At 53.3% G+C, this 4,493-nt stretch overlaps 1 protein-coding gene and 1 long non-coding RNA gene across 4 annotated transcripts in view; one reads left to right on the forward strand and one right to left on the reverse strand.

Moving 5' to 3' along the window:
• The window catches only part of LOC112550093, a 5,563-nt gene extending 1,076 nt beyond the window's left edge, over positions 1 to 4,487 (reverse strand). The window contains exon 1 of the long non-coding RNA XR_003093759.1: positions 146 to 4,487. This is a non-coding gene — a long non-coding RNA (uncharacterized LOC112550093). The remainder of the gene's footprint in view (positions 1 to 145) is intronic.
• The window catches only part of BCL6 (B cell CLL/lymphoma 6), an 18,849-nt gene that overhangs the window by 1,850 nt on the left and 12,506 nt on the right, over positions 1 to 4,493 (forward strand). The gene's annotated exons all lie outside the window — the stretch shown is intronic.

Below are 4,493 nucleotides of genomic sequence, written 5' to 3' on the forward strand. Positions count from 1 at the left end.
GTCCTGCCTGCGAGTTAGGGGCTGTTGGGCAAACTGGATCTGGCTGGGGATGCACAAATCCAGCCACTTTGGTGGGGGAGGGGGTCACCGAGGCACACAGAGCAGCTTGGGAAACTGGGGGGGAAAGGAGCTAATTGGGGCTCACCTGTGATGGGGGTCCCCAGCTCCATGGCAGTGAATTGCAAAGTGTGGGGGGACGCCCGAAAAGGAAACAGTCAGTGCAATGAGTTCACAGGGCCTCTGCGGATGGGATGCAGGCAGCGCCCAGCACCGCCGCGCCCCCCAATGTTCCCTGCTCTCGGGCCCAGGGACAGCCCCCCGGGTTATGCCTGGTGTATGCACTGTTTACTACCGCCGAGCCCTTGGCAGAGAGACGGGCCTCGTAAATCTGCAGCTCAAGTGAAGTTCAGCTTGGCCCCTTTCCACACGCTATTCCTGGAGGTAGCCGCGCGGCTCCGGAGCAAAGAGAGCCGCGAGCACATTTGTTTTCCCGGGGGGGGGACCAGTGCCGCTGTGGCAAGCCCAGCCCGTGTTAGCGGGGAGGCACCGGGGCGAGCGTGGGGTCCCTGCCCCGGGTGTCGTGGGGTGGGAGCGGGGTACGCTGCCCGAGCCCAGCTCAAGTCCATGGTGGGAGATGGGCTGGGGAGGGCAGCAAGCTGTGATTGTGTGCGCGTGTGATTTGTGTGTGCATGTGTCGGGGGGGGGGGGGGGGGTGATTTGTGTGTGTGTATTTATTTATTTATTTATTTAATTGAAGAGTTCCAGTTTGCTGTGTCAATGCCAGCTGGGACTTGATGTCAACCCCCACTCTTCTCCTCCCCCCCCAGTCCCGAAATGGGGGGGGGCACCCTGTTGTGAAAAGTGAGCCGTGTGTTCCTGTGTGTGGGGCAGCAGCGCCACCTGCCGGCTGCCCGGGGGAGTTGCCGGGAGGGGGGGCGGTTGTTTTGGAGCTGTTTTGGTTTTTTTGTGTGTGTTTCTTGTGCAGTCACAATATTTGGAAACGTGCTGAAATAACCTTGACGGGCTGAGAAGTGGGGCAGGGAACTCCGCAGCAAGTGAGATCTTGTAAAGAGCGGTGGCTTCTCCCTCCTCCCATCCTTCAAAGTCTGGCTTGGGAAGGGAGGTGTGAGCAGGGGTTAGAAAAGGAGCCGAGCTCCGTGTGAGCGCACGCACACGCACGGCAGATCCGAGCCAGAAAGCGTGGGCTGAGGCAGGGGAGGGGGCTAGGTCTCATCAAGGGTTGTCTGGATGGATTTGGGGACCCGTGCCCGTGGACCATCTATTTGCCCATGGATAACGGACTGGAGCAAAACTCCCCTGGACTTTGAGCAGAAACTCTAACCTGAGTCCAGGAGTCCCTGGTGTTCCCCCCCCCCGTTCTCCTCTCAAGGACCAAAGCCTTGTAATAATTATTCCCAATATTGCATTAAAGGCCTAAAGGATCAGGACTTGGGGAGCAAACCTGGGCTGCGTTCTAGCAGCCTGGAGGGGGCTTCTTTTAACAGCTCAAATTGCTCAGGGAATCTATTTGAGACCAATCCACCCTACAGGGGTGGGGGGGGAAAAAAAGGGAGGGGGGCTGGTTATATAGGTGTGTTGTGTGTTTTCCAGTTTTAAATGCTGGGATTGCTGGCTTCAAATAGCACTGCACAGTAAGACTACAGCTCTTGCCTCGCACAAGAAGCACACCCCCCCCCCCCCCCCGATTTAAAATATTCAGAGGCTGCCTAATAATGATTTTTCAGAAGAGCGGATTGCTGCTGTGTTCCAGGAAGAAAAGATCTCGTCTCTAAGCGAGTGTTTGTTTTTTTGGGGTTTTTTTTCTTGTTGACTGGCAAAACAGATCAAAGATCTCTTGGGAGAATTTCACTTCCAATCCCTCCCCCCCGGTGGGGTCAGGCTGAGTCAATAAGCAGCTATTGCCCGAATAGTTATTAGGAAGGAAAAAAGCCAAAAAATCACGATGCCTCTAAAAGCTCCTGGCCGGAGCATCCTGGCTGTCCGGCCGGGGAAGAGAGACCGAAAGCCTCCCGTCTGCTGAGCCTGAAAGAAGGCGAGCAGAAACGCCAGGCTGTGGAAAACAAGGATGGGAAGTCGCGTCAAGAAAAATAATCATCATCCTATTGCTCAGGAGCGTTTTAAGAGCGCCCAAGTGAGATGTTTGCCAGCCTCCTCTGTGGTGGGTTATTTTCCAAGGGGAAAAATTAGACTCTGACAACAAAGCTAAACGGTGCCACCTAACGGCTTGTGTCGAGATCCCTTTGGCTGACGGGTGATCGCTGTTCTTACAAGCTTGGGAAAGCAACCACGCTGCAGCGGACATAAGCCAGGCCAAAAGTCGGACCGGAGAGAAGCTTAGGGATTGAACTGAATGGCTTCAACAAGGAAACGCGCGGTCCTTTTTTAATGAGGAGATCCGTGTTAAGAGCTAGACTGGTCTCAGTGGGGGCAGACGACAGAAGGAGCAATGGGCGCAGGTTGCAGCAAGGGAAGTTGAGGTTGGATATTAGGAAAAGCTCTCTCGCTAGGAGGGTGATGGAGCATCAGAACAGGTTACTCAGAGAAATTGGGGACTCTCTACCTTTAGGAGGTGTTGAAGACCCAGGTAGACAGCCCTGGCTGGGATAATGGAGTTGGGGCTGGTCCTGCTTTGAGCAGGGGGTTGGGCTGGATGTGACCATCCCTTCCAGCCCTCCTTTCCATGATTTCTTTGCCCCCCCCCCCAATCCCACCTTAAATCTTTCCTACAGGTGAGGTTAGACTCTGAATTTCCACGCAGTGTAGGAAGCATCTTCTGTTGCAGAAGGATGCTTATATGTGGGGGGGGAGGAAATACTTCAAGCACTGTGGCAGAAACCTAAAAATAGTCTTTAAAGAATATCTCTGGAAAACACTGACAATGCGACCCGTTTCCCCAACACCAACGCAACTACAGGTGGCTGCGTTTTGGGGGGCTTTGTTTTTTATTAAACACCCCATTTCAAATACTTTCTTGATTTCTCGTGACGAGCTCTGGACGAACACCAGGGCTGCTTGCAAGATCCCAGTTTGCTTGTCTCTGTTGTGGCAGTCTGTTTACTTTTTTTGTTGCATTTCTCCCATCCAAGACAAAGAGGCATTGAAGTCTGCTTCAATTCCTGTCCTGTTTGGGGCTAAAAGCTGCCCGGGGAGTGTTTGCTGCTTCCATTTAAAAAGGAGAGTTGTTGTTATTATTTTATTTTTACGTTTTGTAAAATCTAAATTTGGAGCCGCTTCTGCCTGCCTCTCCTGGACCTGTCGTGCTCTTTTATGGCTCGGCATGGGAGCTCTGGGAACAAGAACCTCTTGTGTAAAGAGCTCCCGTATTTTTTGTTCTAGACTTAGCTTTTAAAGGGTTCTTCTGGCTTTAGAAATGCAGCCAAAAAAGTGTAATTGAATCCTTGTGTTTACAGCAGAGAGGGCCGGACCTGGGAGGGTTTGCAGCTGGGTTGGTTGGAGGAACATCCAGAAGTCGGTCAACTTCTTGGGACTGCACACTTGAAGCTGCAAATCTAGCCACTCTTTTTTTTTTTTTTTAACCCCCTTTTCTAATGCTCCACTGTCTTCTCCATTTCCAGTCCCAGCAGCAAGTCAAAAGCCTGGGGCATTGCTGGGGGAGGTGGCTGTATTTTGGACTTCAGGCCTCAAGCCCCTTCTGAGAAGGGTGTGAGACCAGAGGGAAGAGAGGGTGGCCCGATGCTTTCTCCCGCCCCAGTTGTATGGTCTCCTTCCCCTCTAACAACAGGCACCAAACGCCACGAATGCCTGGAGGTTACTTCCCACCGACACAGGGCAGATCAGTGGGAACAGAGGGGGAAACATTCCCGAATGCGGCACTGGACAGCTCGGTGTGTAGGAAAACGTCAAACAGGGCATCTTGGTGCAGCTGAACCCCGTGTAGTGGACCAGGGCAGGCGTGGTCACTGCAGACTGGAGCACTGCGACGGCCCAGCCTGCTACGACGGGGATGCTGGTGCAAATGCCCCCAGCACCCCACCGGGCTCTGCAGGCCCCACAAGGCTTTAAACATGAATACGTACACTTGTCTCCCCTGCAAGAAAGTTGGACTTATCGCTTTCCAAGGACATGCGCTGGCTTTGCACCTAGATCTGGCCTGGGTGCAGACACCAAGTGTGTGTGTGTGTGTGTGTGTGTGTGTGTGTGTACACACACACACACACACACACACACTAACACATGTATATTATTATTTATATATGATCACACACATACATGTGTATATGCGTGTGGGTGACTTCCCTCTTCTCCAGCTTCCCCCCTGGCTGGAGCCCCTTCCCCAGGGCGGGGGGCCTGGCTGTCCCTAGGAGCTGAGCCGGGGCGTGGAGGGGGGCAGTGCCCCTTCCAAAGAAAAGCGGGGGGAACCCCCGGCTCTTTTGCACAGTTGCAGATGCAAGCTCAGCTCCTCGCCGGGCTTTTTGATTTGTTTTTTTTTTTTTGCGGGGAGGAGAAAAGCC

The sequence above is a fragment of the Alligator sinensis genome, unplaced genomic scaffold (genome assembly GCF_000455745.1).
Source record: "Alligator sinensis unplaced genomic scaffold, ASM45574v1 scaffold301_1, whole genome shotgun sequence".
NCBI lineage: Eukaryota > Metazoa > Chordata > Crocodylia > Alligatoridae > Alligator > Alligator sinensis.